The following is a 23,067-nucleotide window of genomic DNA, read 5'->3' as shown; positions in this document are numbered from 1 at the left end:
AGTATCAGGAAGGGCAATATAGACAGGTAATTTAAAGTTCTATCTATGCTTATAGGCCAGTCCAGTCACACTGACCACTCAGTGTTGGACATAACCAGTCTTTCACTTTCGTGTAAGTGTGGGAATGTGTGTGATCTATCATAGTGATAACTGACTATTAGGCTCCAAGAATCAACGGTGTACGTTGTTAAGGTGGCTTTGAAATCATTTTGGTTTACCTTAGATGGCCTTTCAATGTCTGTTTGAATTTATTTATTTAATTATTAATAAACAAAGGCCTAATTGTTTGAGCTTCATGAAGTCAAGTTCTAGCAGAATGAGAGGAGGCGGAAAACACCTTTTGCATTTTTGACATTTAATTTATTTCAAAATTAACAAAAAAAGTGAAAGGAGAAAATTGGAAGAAGGACAAAGAGGAAAAACAACTTAAATCAATTCTACCCAATACTCCAAACTAGAACTCTGTACACAATAGCATATTCAAGCAATATAGTTAAAACAAGAAAATACAACTGTTAGGCAGGCATCCTAAACTAACAATATTCCTATGCCCATTTATAGGAATGTGTAAGCAACATTGTATTCAGTAGTATAGAATTGTGCTGCTACTGTTTTATAAAGAACAGCCTTGTGGCACCTTAAAGACTAATACATTTATTATGGCATAAGCTTCTGTAGACTAGTGTGAAGTGGAGACTAGAATGAAGTGGGCTATTCAGGAAAAGCTCACATCATAATAAATTAGTTAAGTATTTTAAGGTGTCACAAGACAGACTAACTCAGCAATCCTGTGGCTAACTTGTTTTATGAAGATCTGTTTTGCTGTTTTCTTTCTTTAAAAAAACCTGCTATGGGTATCACCTACCAGAAAGTGCAGCTAATAAATACCAGATGATTAGATAGATAGATAGATAGATAAATGCTTGAAAATAAAACCCCAAGGTGGTTATCACCTATGGAAGCAAAGGCTCTGAAAAAACTCAATATGGAGGCCAATCGGCCAAAATATTGGGAGATCTTGGAACAGGAAGGTGACAAATTGAAATTGCATAGTTTCGAGAAATTAAAGGATAAAGTGCGAGATTGGCTTCACTATTTTCAAATAAGGGAGGCTTATAATTTAGATAAAAAAATTGGTTTCCAGGTGGAAAAATCAAAATTAGAAACAGAATTGCTAGAATCCAAAGCTAAGACATTATCAAAAATGTATAAGCTGCTGCTGAAATGGAACACTGAGGATGAAACGGTAAAATCTGCTATGATAAAATGGGCACAAGATATCGGCTATAACATTATGTTTGCTGACAGGGAACAGTTGTGGACCACAGGTATGAAATTCACGGCATGTAATGCCTTAAGAGAGAATATTATGAAAATGGTATACAGGTGGTACATGACCCCAGTCAAGCTTGCAAAAATCTATCATCTGCCCAATAATAAATGTTGGAAATGTAAAGAGACTGAAGGTACATTCTTTCACCTCTGGTGGACGTGCCCAAAGATTAAGGCTTTCTGGGAAATGATCTATAATGAATTGAAAAAGGTATTTAAATATACCTTCTTGAAGAAACCAGAGGCCTTTCTCCTGGGTATGGTCTGCCAAGTGGTGCCAAAGAAGGATAGAATTTTCTTTATGTATGCTACAGCAGCAGCAAGAATACTCATCGCAAAGCATTGGAAGACACAAGACCTACCCACCCTGGAAGAATGGCAGATGCAAGTAATGGACTATATGGAATTGGCTGAAATGACCGGCAGAATCTGAGACCAGGGAGAAGAGTCGGTGGAAGAAGATTGGAAGAAATTTAAAATCTATTTACAGAAACACTGCAAAATTATTGAATGTTAATGACGTTGGAATGATATGAAGTGGTTCTAGTAATAAGGTAAAATAAGAATATGTAAGAAGGGGTGGATATTAGATGAAAATTTGAAGTTAGAATATGTGAGGATAAATAATTAAGGGTAAAATATGAGGATATGAATTTGCTGAATAAATTTTTAAATGGAATACAAAAAAGGGAGGCGTGAGGAAGTCACAAAAATAAGTAAAAGAATGTAAGATATTATAAAAGAGGGATTTTTAGTTTTTCTTTTTTCTTTTTATGTTAAATCTTGGTTTTTGTATTTTTGTATTATTATTGTATTTATTATTGTTATTATTTTGTAACTTTTTTCTGTTAAAAATTTAATAAATATTATTATATATATAAAAAAAAAGATAGATAGATGAATGCAACAGCATACCTGCAGCACATATTTTCCAGATATGTGGAACTAGGGATCATGGAAAAGACTCAGACTAGAATTCAGAGGGTTAAAAGCACAGTACTGTTCCATGAGCAGTGTGTTGTTGTGTCTCTGAATCCCAGACATACTTTATTAGGGCAATCCAGCTGGTTTGCTATTTCTATCTCCTCATTATCAACACGCTTATGGTATGGCCTCTTCCCCCTCACTTTCAGTGCCAAGAATTTGGCAGAGACACCAAGCGAGGAGGTCAGAGACTGACGGGGGGAGATGAAGCTGAAAGTGCAACAGAGAGAACCCAGTGGTTAGAAAAACCTAGGAAGGTTTGTTTTTATCGTGGGGAGGCTACCACTGTATGGCTCCATTGGCAAACAGTAATTACAGCTCTGTGTAATTAATTACTGAACGACTGATACATTGGGCTTCATTCTCCTGATACTTTATGCTGGTGTTAAAGATGAGGTGACTACATTGATGTCAACAGAGTTAATACAGTACCTATGGCAAAAGATGGGAGAGTGTTGCATTTAATTTCTCCTAACGTGATATAGCATTTTCAATTTTTAATGTGGCTATTTAGAAAAGTGTGGCTTGTTAAAACTTATAGACAAACTGCATATTAGAAGCTTTATGGTATATATTGGATTTGACTCTGCTTGACAGAAAGGAAACACAGAGATTCAGAGGAAGGAAATTAGTGAGAGAAAATACTCTTCTCACATTTCCCATCGTTCTCATTTCAAAATGCATTTATGACACATACCCTGCATTTTTTGGCATTTGGTTCTGGCAGTGATGGTTGTGCCTATTGTACAGTATTTACTGTTAAACAGGAAGTTGCATTCCATATCCTCGTGTCTGTAAAAGAGGAGAGATAGACATAAGCTTTCATTTTCTAGAAATGGGGCCATCAGTTTCAGTTCTCTTGCAGTAGTGTATATCTTTGTTTTTAAAAGTATATGTATATCCTCCCCCAGAGCTATTGAACAAAACAAAATCCCCACTTCTGTCCTCCCTGAGTGACAGCTCCCCACCCTGCTTTCATATAATTGTTTTTTTTCCTTCTGTCATGTTAGTGGCTAATTACTATTGGGTGCCATCCAGATCCATTAAAATTAATGGGAATTTTGCCACTGAGTCATCAGTTGGCAGTTATGAACATGTAGCACTTCTTAAAAATAAAAAGAATTATTTATTATACCGAGGAATTGGGTACTGAGTACCAAATTTCCCACTAAGTTGATTATTTATTCATTTATATAGTGCTATCAGTGTTCATGACACTTTACACACTGTAGGAAGACAGGTCTCTGCCCCTAGAAGCTTACAGTCTAAAATTTAATACATGGGGATCAACAGATACAGTGGTGCCCCGCAAGACGAGTGCCTTGCAAGACGAAAAACCCGCTAGACGAAAGAGTTTTCCGTTTTGGAGGCGCTTCTCAAAACGAATTTCCCTATGGGCTTGCTTCGCAAGATGAAATGTCTTGCGAGTTTTCCCGACTGTCCCCCCCTCCCCCCTTTTTCTAAGCCGCTAAGCCGCTTATCTGCTTATCCGCTAAGCTGATAAGCCGCTAAAAGCCGCTAAACCGCTAATAGCGTTAATCCGCTAAGCCGTCAGTGGGCTTGCTTCGCGAGACAAAAAAACCGCTGGATGAAGAGAATCGCGGAACGGATTCTTTTCGTCTTGCGAGGCAACACTGTAAAGGGTAGGGAATTGGAGGAAGGGGTAAACATAGAAGTTTTTTAGACTAAGTTACAGGCAGAGCATGAGAACGAGGGGGTTGTGCCAAAAGGTTCATCAAAAAAGTTGGGACAACAAGGCATCTCTTCTTTCACTCCTCAAAGAATATACCTCGCGACAGATTTTCTGTGTGCCTCTGCATTAACAATACTCAGCATGTAGTAATTTACCACTGGACCTGCTTATAAAGATATAAAACGGGTATAGTTTTACCAGATGATGTAGAAATGATGACTCATTTCTTAACCACCTCATGGTTGGACATCAGTCATAAGTTGAAGAAGATCAGCTTGCTTTCTTTAGATACAGGCAACTTTTTCAGTGCATTTGAGGCATGTGTGACTGCTGGTGCGCACACTGTTTTTGTTTTTGGCCTCGGAAGGGAGTGGAACAGGGCAAGGGTATGCGTGCCCCACTGATGCACACGGTGCCTCAGAACGCAACTCCCACACAAATGGAGAGTTGCCTGTAATTGGCGCATGAGAGTATGGCATATGAGGTATCCAGTTCAACTTACAAGTGTGAACAGAGTTAGAGAGGGAAGATAGCACTGTGATTTATTTACAAATAGGAGCATTTTCATTCATTATTGGAATAAGGTTCATGATGCAGTTCAGCCCCACTCCATATTGTGAATTATATAATTTTTCAAATGGGTATTTGAGTAACGCGATTGCAGCTAATACAGTATTTTTCAAAGTGTGGTGTTTTTTTTTTTTTTACAAAGGCCATTCAAATTGTTTAGTATTGTGTGGGGTACTATTTTGCAACATTGTAGTCTGTTTAAGTTGTAAGTTTTTTAAACGTTGGTTTTCTTACTGTTATCAGATAAAGCTGAATATAGACCATTGTTTATATGCATTATATAATTAATTAAATATAAAAATACTCAACGAAGGTCTGTGGGGTGGCAACACAAGAACAGGGCTTTTCTGCGGTGGCTGCCAATTTGTGGAATGCTGGCACATGCTTGATAGTATGAACAGTGCGATGAAAGTATAATACAGTGTTCTCGAAAGGTTTTCAACTTCCACAGCTCTAGATGAGCCTGGGAATAGGCTTGTTGCAGAGTGAATAATATTAAATGCTTTACTGAGTTTAATTGTTCACAAACAAGTAAATACAGGCAGAAAGTAAAAGGGGAACATAACATTTCTTTAAAACTGATAAATTAATATCAATATTTTACTGGAAGAATGGAACAGCAGAGATGAAATTCTGCTCACTGGGGTCTCTGGTTGCTTCCAGAGCTGAACACCATGAGCACATAAGCAGCATGCAGATAATAGACAAAAGAAAATGAAACACTTCTCTGTGGGCTGGGATTAGAAGAACCAGAAACCTTTAGCAAATAAAGAAGTGTGTGTGTTTGCAATAAGTTTTTGTCTTTGAAAACAGGAGGTGCTGTGTCTATAAAAGCTGATGTTCCTTTTCCATTCTTAACTTCAATGCTACTGCTTATAGCTGTTATTTATATACCATTCTCACTAAACTCATGACACTTCTGCCCTTTCACAACAGACACCTAACAATGGAACAGCTTCAATTAAGAAGCAGAACATCAGCCTCTGGCATCTTATTCTGTTGTTCCATCTTTTTTGCTAGAGAGAATTCATTTGTTTCTTAATTAAGAAAAACACCAATAGCATGAAAAATCTGCTTATGGTACCTGAATGGTAATTAGGTGAAAGGTAAAAAAGAAAACACACATACATTCCAGTACCAGCCAAAATGAACTTGAGCTGATAAAAATGAACTAAACTAGCCTTGCATAAATCGAGACTGAGAGAAGTGTACAGTCATTATGGCTAAGACAATATGCAAACTATCTTCAAAGAAATCAAATTGCTAGAGTGTTTTCATTTGCATGTATTAACTATTAACATAATGAGGAGAAGTGACATTGGACCCGGATTGTGTGTCTGTTCGAATTGATAACTCGGCTGCATCTGCAAACAGGCACCCAAAAATCATGCTAGTAGTCAGATCGGTGTTGAACTCTGAAGTGTGTCTTGGAGCCCTGAACAAACCTGATGGAGTGATGAATGCAAGGCTTCCTTTTTGACAATGATTTTGCAGCAGAGTCACTAGCTTCATGCCTTAAAGGTACAGATCTCAGTTGTGAACTTCTTCGTCATGTGTACGGTCATTCATAAAGGGAAAAGGTTAGTATCTGTTTCAATATAAATAAATAGATCCTGTTTCCTGCATTTTATTAGGTAGGCCTTTAATTTATTCTTTGAGAGCCAGTGTTCTGGAAGTTTTATTTTTATGTGGAAGATCAAGGTTTAGATTTTACCCCGCTATGAACTCATTACAATCGTGGGAAAATTACATCTCCATCAGTAATATGAGAATATTTGTTTGTTTGTTTAAGTATTTGTAATCTGCCTTTCTATGACAAATCTTTTAAAAAAATCACAAAATAAATTAATATAGAATCCTAACACTAAAACATTAATGAAACAACAGCAGTAAAACATCATAAAAACCACATATGGCAGGGTTTAAATAAAAAATACCTGCTGAAACAAAACAGTCAGTACCATAGTTTTGATACCACAAATTAAAAGACACTTTTGTTTGTCACCACCACCTGGACTTCTCCTGGTGAGGAGACATGAAGTCAAATGAAAGACATGAGATACCTTGTTACCAGGCTGTTTAGGACTTTAAAGGCTATAGTCAGTGCCTTGAATTGGTCACCAGTGAATCTATAAAATTTTTGGAATAATCTGACTGACCAGCTAAGCCCAGGCATCATCTTTCCATGGCATTTGAACCAATTTAAGTACCTAGACTTTCTTCACAGACAGCCCCTCATAGAATCACGGAATCGTAGAATTGTAGAGTTGGAAGGTACCCTTAGTTCAACCCCAGCAATGCTGGCCATTAATCCATGATGAAAGTGAATAGAGCGTGAACAACTGAGGTTAGATCTGATTTTGCCAGGTAAGGAAGAAGCTGGCAAAGCATACTGAATTGGTAAAGTAATTCCTGTCCGCTGCTGTCCCCTATGTATTAATAAGTGAGTGCAGGAATAACAGCAACCTGCCTTATAGCATGTTGTAAAATCACGCAGAATGAAGATTGCAAAAGCACTTTGCAAATTAAAAGTTTTGTTGAAATGATAAACAGTAGTATTATTTACTTTCCTTATTTATGCAGTAAGTAATCCTCTATATTGCCTCTTTCAGTAGCATCTTCATGCATGAAAACATTGTCAATAAGCACCTGATCAAGCCTGAGCAAAAAGCTCAGTTCAATTCTGGCTTTTGGCTTGGCTAATTAAATGGCTGTTTACAGAGTTCTTTTAAAACATTTGTGCAATTACAGTTACTTCCTCAGACACTTAAGTATTACAGTGATGTGGCCTTATGTTTAAATAATTGGCATATTTTCGAATACATTTTTCTTTTAAAAAATCCTTCCTAATCAATCCTTTTCGTTCTTTTAAACTGGAAGTCTTATTTCAATTTATGGTCTGTTTTCTTTGGCTGCACATAATTGTAAAGTTAAAAGGAAGAAAAGTAGTTGTTTTTGGAAGGGGTACATAAAATAAGATGAGATATATTAACTGAAATTATCCTGGATATTCAGGCCACATGATATAAAGAGAGCTCTGGGGAGTAGATACTGGCCTGGTTTAGTGTGCAGATACAATGCTTTTAGTATGGAAGTTTTCTGCTGTCCCACTTTTCCCATCTGCCTTGAGACTTTGACAAAATGGTGGCAACCTATGCTTTATTAAAAAATCCGTGTTTGAATTCCATCTGTGACAGTAAACAGGCCTTCCAGAGGGCAAGAAGGATTTCCCCCATGGCTGTACCTGATTGCTTTGTGCATCTGTTGGTTAATCTAAAAACTGAACACTCATGCTGCAGCAAAGAGCTTGAATTCTAGAAATATTTTCCCCTATTATTTGTGAAAGAAACCCATCAGGCAGGCTTTTATAAGTTAAAATAGGGGAACATCTGTGTAGCTCATTACTTTGTATACAGTGACCACAATAGTAGCTCATATATGCAAGGAATGCATGTGCAGTTTATATTTTAAAAATGTAACATATGTACCATATTTCATATTGGAGGACGTGAAAATGCTTTTCATTAATAGATTAGATACTGGTAGCATGGTGCAGCAGTGTAGCAAAACACAAACTGTTTTGCATTCATTAATGGCTCACAGAACAGCTGTGGAATTTTTTATGTTGTCCATAAGGTGCGCTACTGTGAAAAGTAGGTTTCTGTTTATTTTTCCTTAGCCCAGAGAAATACTTAGCAGTATATTAGGGTGTTTTTATAAGGTTATGACTGTTAGGCTTATTAAACTATAGGGTACAAGTTGGCTTCTATTATTTTAAAGAAGCTTTCTATGATTATTCCATAAGGTTGCTTTTTGGTCAGAATTCTTATTAGAACTTGTTGGATTTTAGACAGAATGTTGATATTTAACCTTAGACCCCAAGCAACCGCAGTCCTGTTTACACTTATCTGGGGTTAAGCCCCACTCAATGTAGTAGAACTTATTTTTGGTGAAACATGCACAGGCTTACTTTGTCAGTCCTCTCAACATTGTGCAGGGGCCAAGAAAATAAATGGCAATTGTGTCTGATTTAGAATTCATTTACATTGCACTGTCTGTTGTGCAAGAAGAAGAAATGTAAAGACCTTCAAGTGTGGCTTAAATGTACTTGAATTTCTTGGCGCACATTTGCTCGATGAAATACTATTTGTTTAGTAAAATGCATTTTAATATGGAATTAATATAGAGTAAATGGCACTAATGTGAATACAGTATTATTGTCTGACAATAATAATATAGCCTAATAGTTATTTGAGACTCAGAGAATAATCTGATGGCACATGACATGAATGAGCTGTCGAGACTAAGGAGTCTGATCCTGAGAAGTATCCAGGTGTGAGATCGCTTCCCAAGCCGTCACAAGCTCCTCGGCGGAATAGTGGAATATAAATTTTAACAAATTATATTACTTACAAGGTTATAAATGAGAACTCATTCTGTAATAAAAAACCACACATTTTACTTTGTGTTTTTTTTGTTCATGAGCTGTCTGTTGGAAATAGAACAAGATGAAAAACTCTTGACTAAGGGCTAACAATTCTAATGTAAAAGGCACATGGCCTTTGTCAACATATATTTGAAAGATACCAGTTGGGTGACCATCAAGTGAGCAGTCAGCTGTTGACTTTGCAGGAGTATGGGTTTATTTTGCTCTCACAAGTTTTATGCACATGAGATCCCAGTGAATTTCAGTGTGGAAGTTCAAGGTGGAGGGGGGAATCAGATGTTGAAGGAGGGTAATTTTAGATGATGCATCTGTGCTGGTGTAAGTAACTGAGAAAGCACATAGCAAAACATACTGTGAAAAAAAAGAAAATTATTTATTATTTTATTAGTTATACAAATTTGCCTGTATTTGATGATTCTGATTTAGTTCAGGACAGAAAATGAGACATTACTATTGATCTTTAGTTATCATGGAAGGTATGCACTAGTTTGGTATCCATTTTTGGCAAAAAGAATTATGAGAATCAAGATGTCTTAGAACATCTAAATACCATGATGTAGGGATGCTGTTCGTCTGACTTCTGGAAATTAGCCCCCAAAAGTCCAAAGTCCAAAGCTCTGCTATAATATGTGTATGTATACCAGTTTCAACCCATAGGAAGTGGTCCTAAGCAACCATTAAGTTTTATGCTAACAAGGAATGCTTATTTTTCCGCTTTGAAGGACTAATATTATTTGGTTATTTCTTACAAAACCTTTCTCAGTGTTGTACAACTCTGTGCTAAGTAATATTGTAAAATAATTTTAGCATGACAAGTTATTTCTGCTCAGTCGCTATACTGAATCTTTCTACTCACCCCACACATAGTTTAATTGTGGCTTTTATTTTATTACATAGATTTGCATTGGTCACTGTGGAGTATATATTTATGCTGGTTGAGCTTCAGTTGATTTTCATATTCAGCCTTCACTCCCCTTTTCCAGAAGCCTACTGTGAACATTCCCTCATTTTGATTACTTACTGTTTTTCTGTTTATCTGTTTACTATAAGGCTTATTTTGCTGACACATCAATTTAAGATAATTATTGAAATGTATGACCTGGGCTGGGGGTAGGGTATTCATCTTTTGGCATCTTGTTATTACCTTTTTTAGATGTTTACAGTTAGGCTTTTTTGCATCAGCTGGTCTTCCTTGAATATCAGTTTTACACATTAATGATATGGTGTTCTCATACATCCAAAACAGCCGATAAAATGGTAAGAGTGATCCTGGGCTATACCACTTTATACTGCCAGGTGGGTAGTTTTCTGATACATTTCATATCAGAAAAATGCTACTCTAGTACTGACAGCTAAATTTTCTTTTGAAATACTGTGCTTATCTTACTACAAAAGATGCACCATCTGTAGGTAGCCACCCTATGACATGTATATCCGAAATGTTAGACAGGAACAGAAAGGACTAAGGATCTGTCTAAAATATTATAGAGTTGGAGCAGAAGGTGTCCTTCTGTCTTCTGTTCTGCACTGTTGCCTGCTTCCTGGTTCAGTAGACAAAATGGCCAGTGGCGGCATTATTTAAAAAATAGGCAGGGAGTCCATTTCAGGATGGGCAAGTATGCCTGAAAGAGAGAAAATTAGATATTTCACATTAATGATCCTAACCCATCTGCTCATAAGATCTTACAGAGAGTCCTCCTGGATCAGACCAAAGACTCACTTGTTCCAGCACCCTCTTTTCACAGTTATGCATTGAGATGCCTGTGACAATAGCACTCTCCCATTTGTCACCCCCAGCCTTTGATATTGGAGGTAGTAGCCAGTGGTCACTTTATCTGTTATGTAACTGCCTAATCCTTTTTAAAAGCACTCAGTTTGGTAGCTTTCACTACCTCTTGTGGCTGTAAATTCCATAGTTTTAACTAAATGTTATGTGAAGAAATACTTATTTTCATCTGTCCTGAATCACCCAATATTCTGCTCCATTGGTTAATAATGAGTTCTAGTATGACAAGAGATGGAGAAAAACTTATCAGAAATAAATTCTTTTCAGATTGATGGGATTAACAATAGGGTTGCAGCCTTATTTTAATGTCCAGTTTAGGATTCAGTTGTAGTTTATATGGTAAAATGCCTTTTCTAAGTAACAACAGGGGTTAAAGCAGGTCTGACTACCTTTCTATGAAAATCACACCAAGGCACACCAAGGGAGCACACCAAAAGTCTCTTTGGGCTTTACTCCATTTAATTATGAAGTTTTACACTACTGTACTAGCCTGATGAAGTACAAGCTAGGAGCTGTTTATCATCTCAGCTGTTGTTTGTGTGAAGTACTAGGCAACTACTGGTATACTTTGTAGTTCTGATGTAACAGGTTTTTGTTTTTATCATTTGTTTGCTTATTGCTTATTGCTTTAGAAAAAATGCTTTTATAACTCTCCTCTTGTTTGTTTTGTTTTCTTGCAAATGTTCATAATGCATTAAGTCTGTTTATTTTTAAAAACCATGGGTTTGGTATTTGCTGTTTAAAGAACTATTTAGACTTCTAGTCCTTTGATACTACCTTTTAGTCATACAGGTTGACTTTAAGAAAGCTGGTTGCATGTGTTAATTTATGTCCAACGGTCCAACAAGTGGTCTAGGTGCAGCCTGCAGGTTCTGTGTTAAAGTACTCTTGCAGCCCACTTGGTATGAAAAGTTGGACTGCCCTGATTTATGCTATTCTTATGGGTACATGTACATACTTTGAGCTGCTAGCCCCATGTTCCTGAAGTATGGGAACTGTTCAGCGTTATCATCCCTATAAAGCTAAATTCCTGCCACATAAGATTTTGATCTGTTTAGTCTCACCTAAGAGTAGCTTTTACAAAGGACTCGGACGGCCTTAGGAAGAAGAAAAAGACAGAAAGTTGGGAGTGGCTAGGATCAGGGAAGAGTATCTGCTGGCAGAAATCAGTTTGATTTTCTGATGTGAATATCATTCTGCTGGCATTTCCCCTAAATCTTCCTTGTGTCCAACTCTGGCCAATTTATTTTCCATGGTGGGGTGGTAGAAATTGGATATATACATATATTATTGTACAAGCTAAGTGGAGGGGAAAACAGACAGAATGCACATCAAGTAGACATGTGAATATGGATGTCTGTCTGTCAGCCCTCATTCCTCTTAATGAGATGTACATAGTCAAAAAACTTGGAAGGGATCTCAGGTCAAGTCTCAAGATACAGTCTGCTGCATAGTTGACTGTGCATCCTTCTGTCAACCAGTGACCATGCATGTATCACCCTACTGATATAATTTGTGCCAGTTTGCATAATTCCTTTTTAAGAGGGAGAAACCAACAGCAATGTCTGCATGTGCATAAGTTATTCATGAAATAAAGGAAATCTGATATATTTCCCAAACTCTCCACATATATTTAAGAGTGTAGAGAAGCAAAGTCTGAGGAAATTACGTAACAGATACTACACATTTCTAGTTTTAATATTTGCTGACTCATTTAATCAGATTCAAATATTTTTGTTTTCTTTGAGAATTACAATTATTTTTTTTAAAATCATTTTAACACCCAAAAGTAATGCAAACAGGGGCTTTAAAATCTGCTGGTTTAAGCTGCTTTCTGGTGCACAGTTGTGCCCTTCTAAAGCAAAAAATGAAAAAGGTATATAAAATATTTTGTGAAGAGCTGGAATTACTCAGTTGGTCTTGAAGACTGGCATTTAAAATAAGGAATATGATCATCCCATGAAAAACAGCTCAAAAGGTATCATGTACTTAGAAAAGTGCAGTATGGAACAGCAGTTTGTTTCTAGATGAAAAACATACCCTTTTTACAGAAACCAGGAGGTTTCCTTTAGGTTCTTCTTCCTCTTGCTGTTTCCAATGGATTTTCCCAGATCACTTCACTGCCACCTTTTAACTTCATATTGTATCCACTTGTTCAGGATCCTGGTAGATTTTGCCCATTGGATTCACAACCTTGTCCTATGTGATTGGCTGGCATTCTGCAGCCTTCAGATTGACCAGGCCTAGAAATCTGGTTTTTCAGACTAATTGCCTCTGATTGTGAACCTGCAAAGCTCGCTTTTCCACAGACATACACAGCCTTCCAGCACAGCAGTGCTACTGCGCATCACATTACCTAAAATGATGGAGACTAGAGAACCCTTGGACAGCCTTGGAACATTGTTAAATGTTCCTGGAATTGCAGGAAGGGTGATCCTCAAGTTGTGATACCTGTCTTGTCATGACCTTTTATGTGCTTAGAACCCTCTTTGGATAGAAAAGGGAATAGGATTTACAACATTGACCCATGCGATTGGCTGACAGTCTGAAGCCTCCAGATTGACCTAGCTTAGAAGTCTGGCATTTTCCCCTTTACTTAACAGAGCACTCATACCTGTACTTCATGCTCAGTCTCTTCCTTCTCAGTTCCCATCACTGGCCTCAGGGACTCAGAAGAAGAGGTTGCACTGTCCAGATCTAGATCTGTGAGTGGCTACTTTTAGTCCTGCCCCTGCCCCTGCCTCCCTTACTCTGACTCCACGTGAATCCCCAAACTGATCTAGATTATGAAGCCTAACTTGTACATTTTATATGAAGTACTGAAATAGCATGCATTCCACCTTTTAAAAAAATGTTTATATGCATGCGATAAAACAAGTTCCCTCAAGGGAAGCAGAAGGGGTTTATTCTTATCCATTACAGTGAAATCTCATAGTTTCAAAGAGGATCTAATTAAAAAACAAAAACAGTTCTTTTCGGTTAAGGTTACATTCTAACTGAGCTGATTAATGGCGGTTAACAAATGCTTTTTAAATTACTTATCAAAGTGAATTACTATTAATATATTAATATTAAATTGTTTTGTCTGTCTTATACAAAACATGTGTATAACAATTCTGCATTCCATCACAGAGCTAGGTGCACATAAATCCTATCACTTTCATTGGGAATTAACTGCAGTCCTAAACACATTTACTCAGACGTTAGTCCCATTGAGCTCAAGGGGCTTACACAATATTATGTGTTTTTAGAGCTGTGACCTAGGGCTGAAATACTTAGTTTAAAGTATTAATTTTGAGCAATCGTGTTTAGGATTGGGCTGCTAGATTGCAGCTAATGGCCACAATCCAGTACCATCTGCATGTTTTAACCGATAGCTGACTCAGTTTCCCAGTTTCCCAGTTTCCAGTTTTCCATAGTTTACAAAAGAGGAGACTTGATTGTCATTTGAGCATCCTGTTATTTAAAATCTTCAAGGTTGGTCTTGTTTGTATTATGTTCCCATGCTGGTTCAAGAAAATAAGGTTAAAATGTTGGCAAATAATTTATAATTATTATTTATTTGAAAGATTTATACCCTACCCCTTTATTAATCCTTACACCAAGACAGAAAATAATAAATTAGACAATATTAATGTATACATCAACAATAAAACAATAACCAAACTCGGTATAGAATAAAAAAGTGAGACATTTAAAATACTGGAGATTTGTGGAAGAGCTTTGTCCTTGAGCTATAACAACATTGGTTAAGGGGAGGGCATTTCACAAATGTGATGCTGCTACCTACATTTAGGGTCAAACCACACACTTCATTAAAACATATGCTTGCCTGTAAAGTGGGGATGGAAGGTCTGCATTTTATATCAAAGTGAACACAGAGAGCAAAATCTGACCCCTCTCCAGCACCTTACCTTGTTGCATTTGTCTTCTCCTAGCCCAAAAGTGAGCCTCGGATTGGATATGATGGGATGGGATAAGAAAACCTAAAGTAAGACCTCTAGAACATGGTGGGATCTGTCCTTATCTATTTCTTAATTTATTTTTCACTCATATATACCGGTAAGTCTTTTGCATTCAGAAAACTTTGATTAATTCCTATGGAGCATGCATTCCAGGCAGTCATCAGGTCCACACTACTTCACTTCAACATGCATTAAGAACTCCCAGATCATTTGAATAATACAGTATTATCCATGCACTTTTATAAATTCTTTTTAAAAATGGCTTCAGAACTATTTATTATTATGATTTTCACAGTGTTTTGATTTTCTTCATCAGTAACTTTTGATTTGTTAGTTGCTCTGAGAATCCTGCAAGGTTGAAGAGTCGGATATAAGCACAATAAATAAACGAACTACCTGCCTAATTAAATAAAATAGATACATTTAAGGCATCTTAAAATATACTATTTACATGTTTAATCAACTGAGGTCTTTATTGTTCATTGTTTTTTTGCTGAGGTTCATTGCCCTTTTCAGTTTTCATTCTATCTCATCCTTGCCAAATATATTTGGTAAAAAGGAGAATCTCCTTATATATTTTTATTCTGCAGAAGATGCAATGAAGTATTTAAAGGGGGTTCCATCTGCACTTTAGTTTACAAACATCCTTTGAACTTGTTTAATGTAGTTATCTTGCAAGTATCAGCAAACTCTGACCTAGCAATAAAAAAAAATAAAGGAATTGCTTTTTCTTTCTTTAAGTGTATTGTTTTGGGTTGATTGTGCCATTTAATTCTGGTGATCATTCCCCCTCTGGATGCAGCAGGCTTTAAGCCAAGTGAACTTTCAGTAGCAATTCCAATACATGAATGTTAAAATGAGAGTGATGTAAAATATGGATGCTAGTGTTTCTTTTTATATTTTGGAAGAGGAAATGTGATTAAGATATACTAAAAGGAAATCTATACAAATGCGGCAAAATTGTTAAAATATTCAAATATGCCATATTGTAACAAGGAAGCACAGTAATGCACTGAAATCAGCAATAGAACAGCTGTGTTTTAAAGGACAGTACTTTGAATGTCACTTGACAATTTGCTTTCAATTAGAAGTAATTTACAGGAAGATGCCCACAAGCTAATCTTTACAGGATAATTAAGTTCCATTTTCTTTACTTTTAATTAAAAAGCAGAAAAGATTTAGCTGATCCATAAAAAATGTTCTGTTTAAACATTCATCAGACTTCACACTCTTTTTTTGTTATTTGTTGTAGCAGATGTTATCAAAACTGCAGTCTGCTCTGTTTTAAACTCAGAATACTTGGTAAGTAGGATGCAGAGTTGCAGTAGGCGTGTACAGCTGAGGTATGAGCATTGAACATCTGTATTTTTATATAGTTCCCTGAATATTATTTTCATTACTGTGATGAAAAGTAAGTCAAGCGCCATCAATGTGTGCAGAAAAGTACATTTATGACAGATGCCTTGTTCTTATTGTAATTTATTTTCACTTTCCGCAACGTTAATACCATGAATGTATACCATTGCTGTACTTTAGAAAATGTGAAAAATACACTCAAGTTAGAAATTTTCTTAAATACTATTTTAGCTGTCTAAAAGCAAACTTTCATAGTTATCCTATTTTGTACATTTTTATGGTCCAACCCCAATATAGAGGTGCTTAAGGGAGAGAGGATTGGCTTTTGTAGCAAAACAATTTCATATGCACATGCTGACATTACACATTTTTTTCCAAGGATGTTGTTATGTTACTACAGGCACTATAGCACCACAGTGATCTATGCAGATACTGTTTGTGGAATTCACCTAACCAGCCCCGTCAGAGTATACCTGTTGAACTTAATAATATTAAGGTAGTAATGGCTAGTGGTTGATTTCAATGGGTCTGATTGAGTATGACTCAATCAGATACCACTTAAAGTTTTTAATTGCAATGTGCTTTGTGATCTTTATGCTACGCTCATCGTCACAAAAATGTGATTTTCCGGTCACTGTTATTCCCATTTTGCAGTTATCAAGTCTGTATTCCTGGCTGAAGTGGAATTTGAACATAGTTGTATATCAGGTCAAACTACAACACAGTCTACTGCAATGCATTGGCACTTTTGAAAGATAAGCAGAATGTACAGTGGTACCTCGGGTTACATACGCTTCAGGTTACATATGCTTCAGATTACAGACTCTGCTAACCCAGAAATAGTGCTTCAGGTTAAGAACTTTGCTTCAGGATGAGAACAAAAATCGTGCTCTGGCAGTGCGGCGGCAGCAGAAGGCCCCATTAGCTAAAGTGGTGCTTCAGGTTAAGAACAGTTTCAGGTTAAGTACGGACCTCCGGAACGAATTAAGTACTTAACCTGAGGTACCACTGTACAGGTTGGAAAAGGGATTGTTGTTTGAACTCCCAGTATAAAATTTTGAATATGTATTTCAAAGGCTTTTCCATCACCGTGCTGCACTATGAGGCACAGTGATGGCTTCCTACTTTTCTCAGTCTCCCAGGCCCTAAAGACATCTGAGATTTGGTACATAGCCATGCTGCTTGATATCTGTTGGTGAAGTTGCTTGGTATCTGTTGGTGAAGTTAGCCTACCTTTTCCCCAGAATGGGAATCAAGGCAGCTTACAGATCAAATAGAAACAACTAAAAACATGGAAGAGACCTGCAGTGTCTTACTCTTGGAAATGAATTTGTTGCTTTGATCAGTTGTAGCACTCTTTCTGGCTTATTGAAGGGCAGGTGTCTCACATCTTCTCCCTGTCATGTCTAGAATGTATGCATTTCTTAAGGCTGTGCTGGTGCAAGCAGGGAAGGCAGCAGCAGCAGCAGCAGCAGCACAATAGGGGAATTTTGTAGGGTGCATGGTTGAATTCACAAAAGTTAGCATTTTCATTATTCCTCCAAAACACTTTCTCAATTTAATTGTTCAGATAATGCAACATATAGCTCTGAAAATAATTGAGTATGTACAGTTTGACAGGGCTTAGAATGTGTTTCAAGGGTTTCAGTGAGTTGGAACCAAATCTTTCCTTCCATGAATAGAAGGGGCAGAGGCAGATTTAGAATATCCTGCAATGCAATTCAGGTTGTTCCGGAAGCTTTCCCAGCACTCCAGAACTTGGGGTTCAGGGGGTTACAGGAGGAATAGGAGCCAATATATGAGAGTTCTCCATTCCTTGAGAAGACCTATGTTCATTAAATTCTGGATCCAACCTCTATGTATTTTCTTCATTTGTCTTAATAAAGGAATGTAAGAATATTCTGTGACTTGAGGAATAAACATTGGTCAATAATCTCTTAATAATTGTATCCTGCTTAGTAACTAGGGATGGCATTTATGGGCTTCACTATATATGGGCTCAATTCAAAGTGCTGTTTTGGACTTTTAAACCCATCATGGCTTGGACCCAGTGTATCTGAACGATACTTAAGATCCCTCTCATCAAAAGCCTTTCCTTGCCAACAGAGGTACCACCACCCATCCCTTTTCTCCAAGGAGATCAAGGTGCTATTTGATTCTGTCTTTCCCCATTGTATCTCCACAACCACCTTGAGAAGTAGGTTAGGCTGAAAGAAGGTAACTGGATCAGGTCACCCAGTGAGCTTCATGAGTGAATGGGTGTTTGAACCTGGTTCTCCCAGGTCCTAATCTGACACTGTAACCACTACACCACACTAGTATGGTGTGTGGCTGACAGGGAAAGGCAATCTCAGTTGTGAAGTGCTTTCCCTAGGGAAAGTTGCCTACTCTGATGCCACTTTGCAATTAGGATTATTGTTTCAGACCTTTCAATTTGATGTGTTTTTATATTGGCTGGGTTTGTTGTTTTTATGCTGCTTCTGGTAATTTTTACTGTTTTTAGTATATTTTTGTACATTTTCAATTTTCTGTGTAAGATTCATTTTTTATACTTTACATTTTATAATTGGCCCAGAATATTTTACCGAAGAGTGGGGTATAAATTCCTCAAGCTAGCAAATATATAAATAAATGTTATCCTCAACAATTAGGCTAGTCAGGAGGTGGTGACGAGTCCAAAGTTGTCCAGTAAGCTTCACAGCTGAGCAGGAATTTGAATCTAAGTCTTTTCCAGTTTTAGTGAAACAGTGTGGAGCAAGCTCATGAAGCAACTGTTATAAACATTGCCATTGCAATGTTGCCAATGCATTCTTGGCATTGCAGTGATTTTATTTGATTGTATGAAGTGTATCTTTGCAAGATCAGACTTTATTTCAAGGCTTTGGGAATAAATTTTGCTCTCTTGAATGTATAGGTGAGCAATGACATTTGATATAATAATCCTTAATTAAATGCAATTCCTCCAGCAAATGAATTGCTGGTAATAACTGTATTTAAAAATAACTTTGTATCCTAAATCTACCTTGTGCAGTTTTTCAATTTTGTGTTACAAAATGTCTCAAAGTGTGACTTGTCTGATTGGGGAAGCAGGGAAGTGGGGAGGGGGGGCTAATGGAATTCAGACAAGCAATAATTAGTAGGCCAGGAAGTAGGGCAATTTTAAAAATGATTCATGGCAAGTAGGAATGAGACATTTACATTATAAGAATTAATTATGGGAGTTGTCTAAATTATGAGTGGAAAGCAGAAGTGCAGGGAATAGAATGTGGTTCAGAGACAATTTCATATATTACACTCTGTGCAAGAGATTAGTAAAGATTTTTTTGATGCAGATCATTCATTAGAATACACTTTAGAAAGTGGAGTTTACAGATTTCATGCTTGCCACACAGACACACACACACACGCGCACACACACACACGAGCCCATCAACTCAAGTCCGTCACAAAATGGCAGCTTGAGGGTAGAACGAGTCAAAGAATGGCAGTTTGTGGAAGGACCAAGTAATAAAATAGCAATTCACAGGCACAGCCAATCATGATTATGAGTCATGTGCTGGGGTGCCCTCACCTGTAAAAGTACAAATTCTTTTCAGAGTTACTGTAGAACAGGGATTCTAATGTTAAACTCTTAACGTGCAGCAGGAGGACTACAAAAAGCCATGGTCACAAGCCACTAATTTATGTTTCTGTTTTACAGCTGAGGAATGCTAAGGCTCAGATAAGGGATTAACCCAAAGCAAGCCACTGAATCCATGACAGAAAATTATCAATTTTGCTGGGTAGCAAGAAGTCTCAGCAATATACAACTTGAAGAATGAGCTAAAATTGTATGTTTGAAGTGAGTATCCTGTACAGCGATTCACTGAAAATGCTGTGGGTCTTAGGTCAACCCTGCAAAACAGCACCAAGAGAAGTTCATTTTTCATTTGGAAGATAATCATTTCTGCTGTTAGCGATGTTCAGGGATAAGTGCCAATCCTTAAGTAGCCAAAATGGCACCATGCATGCACAAGAGAGAAAGATCAGGGTCTGCAGAAGTACAGATCATATTTAAGGTGCTACAACCCACTTAAGGGGGCAAAAAATCCCCCAAACAACATAGAAAAACCAAGGACGAGGAATGGAATGGAATGGAGGGCATGCTTGTCTAGCAGGAACCCTGAGCAGGAGCACTCCACACTGGAATGTTTTGTTGCAGGTCTCAGTTGTTCCAAATATAAACACCATCTCTCTCACATATACATCTATCAGACTCACACATGAGGAAACCTAAATGCACTCTCTTATCCTCTGTCACACGCATCTCCAGACAGACATGTGCATACTCTCTCTTACCTTCATATGCACATTCTCACAAAAGAAGAAAATGGCTAATCCGTACTCTATATTCTATCTCATACACGCACGCTATGACATGCAGACATGGGCTATAGACACACAGAGGAATGCAGGACATCAATTCACACTACTTACTTACTAATTCTATTGTTGCTGCTGTTAGAATAGGATAGTGTAGGTAAGCAGGCAAGTAGTGGTGACCAGAGGGACAGACAAGAAGCAAGTAGGCTTTATTGACTGCCCACTGGGACTGAGCCAATTGAGCCACACCAACTGGGTGAGTAAATGGATTGGTGGATGGGCTGCCTAACATGAGCACAAATGCTTCTCTTCCTGCTGCTCCCACTCCCACTCCAAAGCCAGGGGAGATTTTGCAGGTGATTAAGCCCCAAACTTCTCCCTCGCATGTTCCAACTAGCCTGTCTCCTCAGCCACATGCAAACTGGTGGCCTTGTGAGTATCCATGGGCCTGGCTTTCCTAATGTCCACTTGCTCCCTCCTTTGGCTAAACTAGGCAAAGGGATGGGCTTCTCTGAGCTAGAAATGAAATAAGCTGTCAGTTGGCAGCAGCTGCCACAGACGAATCAAACTGTACAATCTTGGGCAGTAACTCCTGGGACTGCTGGGCTCCCCCCCCCCGTGATTGTTATTGTTATTGTTATTATATTTCTTTCTATCCTGCATTTTTGCAGACTAGGACTCAAAGTGGCTTACACAAATTAAAACAACACAGATAAAATACAGAAAGCTAAAAACATATAAATGATAATAGTTTAATTCAACTATAATAGATTTTAAACAATATAAAAACAAATTATTAATGTACAGATAGTAGAAAGAACACATCACTATTAAAAGGCAGATCTCAGAGCCCAGGCAGGTTTATAAGGGACAATATGGTTCTTCAGATAGCCTGGACCGAAGCCTTTCAAGTAGCTAAAGTATGTGTGTGTACACATGCCAAATAGCAGTTGCCACTTCTGTGCAGGCAACACATTTTAAAATGATAGAGATGAGCTTGTAACAGACTTAGCAACATTTGTTGGTTCACCATAACCCAGCCTGCAGTTGACCGTGATTGCTGTTCTATCTGCTCCAGGATTAGAGTATTGTGTCTATTGTAAGAGCGGAAGTCAGATTGCCTATCTAATCAAATATCATCTACGAAATATGTGCTTGGTATGTCTTGCTGGATTCGGATATTCTGAACAGAACCAAGAACAACAAATTTGGTTACTATCCAGCTAAAGTTATTTCTTATTGTTGTAAACTCGTGTGCTCTACTTATTTATTCTTGGTACAAAACTGATTATTTTACACTGTTGTTTTGTCTAGCCATCTTTATAAACCGCAACAGACAGGGAGAGAATTCTTGAAAAATATTTATTTTAAAGTAGAATTAAAGTGCCATAAGCCTAGTTTTGTATTTAGGGGGGTGGGAATGGTTGCCTCCACAAACTGCGACCATCAGATTTTCTGATATGGATTATTATCATTATTAATGATGATAATAATAATAATAATAATAATTTATTTGTACCCCGCCCATCTGGCTGGGCTTCCCCAGCCACTCTGGGCGGCTTCCACAAAGACCAAAAATACACTAATATGTCATACATTAAAAACTTCCCTGGATTAAGAAGTTGTTTGGCAGTTTAGAATTCAGGGAACATTTTTTTAAAAAACAAGCATTTAGTAATGTGCTCTTGAAATGAGGAAGCTGCCCCAAACAGAAGGTGCTGGAGGCTTTTCTGTGGCTTATAGGTGGCTTTTGCAGGTACTTTGCTAAGCATTTATTAATAGGGCAAACTTGGAACTTTCATGATAAGCAACTAAAAACAAAACAGAGTTGGTGGCATTTGCTAACTAATAAATTTGCTAACTATTGGATAGCTTTGTTATGCTACCTATTTGCATTATTAGTGCCTTTTTATGACAATCTTGTGCCTTATTTCCCTCCTGCCAAGAATATTTTTCAGTTTTAGGCGCATGACAAGAAATTTAAAGAAGGGGGGGGCAGGATCAGAGGGAGTCTGGTGAGGACTATATAGGAAGGCCAGTTTGGATTCCTTCATAGTTAAGGAAGAGGATAAAGTGAGGCCTTGTTAGAGCAGCCACCTTGGGGGGGGGGGAGCATTCCCTGTTGCCTTTCCCTTTAAAGGTATAATATAGTTCTTGGGATCTTTAACATAGAAGCAATCTTCACATTCTGCCTCCCTTTAAATACTTCACCCTTTCATTCATGAAAAGAAATAATTGCACTTTTGCATATGGGACCCCTTCGATGAGATGTGCTCCTTTCTTTATGCTCATTCTTTATTTAAGAAGCTCATATAGTAAATCAGATGAACAATAATGATGATACTTCAGCCATGCATTTCCCTCCAGAACTTTTGATTTTGCTATGACAGGCAGTTATTTTCCTGTTCTCTAGCATCCTATTTTCTTGGTCATCTTCCCGCCCCACCCACATGTTAATGACTCTCAAAATGGCATTGCGGGGTCTCTCTCTCTCTCTGTGTAGGTGTCATTCTCTTTGTCAGAGATCTCTGCAGGAATTCTTCATTACTTCCAAGTAAGTGGTCCAATTTTC

The 23,067-nt window shown here is 37.6% G+C and overlaps 1 protein-coding gene across 11 annotated transcripts in view; it reads left to right on the top strand.

Moving 5' to 3' along the window:
* Positions 1-23,067, top strand: part of ZFPM2 (zinc finger protein, FOG family member 2) — a 465,402-nt gene that overhangs the window by 147,263 nt on the left and 295,072 nt on the right. Inside the window, exon 1 of one of the 11 annotated variants that reach the window (XM_081874029.1) lies at positions 19,834-19,974. The exons of the other annotated variants lie outside the window; for them this stretch is intronic. The gene's annotated coding sequence lies outside the window, so the exon portion shown is untranslated. Of the gene's footprint in view, positions 1-19,833; positions 19,975-23,067 lie in introns of those variants that run through there. 11 annotated transcript variants of the gene reach the window in all.

The sequence above is a fragment of the Podarcis erhardii genome (genome assembly GCF_964252035.2).
Source record: "Podarcis erhardii genome assembly, chromosome: 8".
Classification (NCBI taxonomy): Eukaryota; Metazoa; Chordata; class Lepidosauria; order Squamata; family Lacertidae; genus Podarcis; species Podarcis erhardii.
The sequence above is the reverse complement of the archived record's forward strand: the minus strand, read 5'-3'. Positions and strand labels throughout refer to the sequence as shown.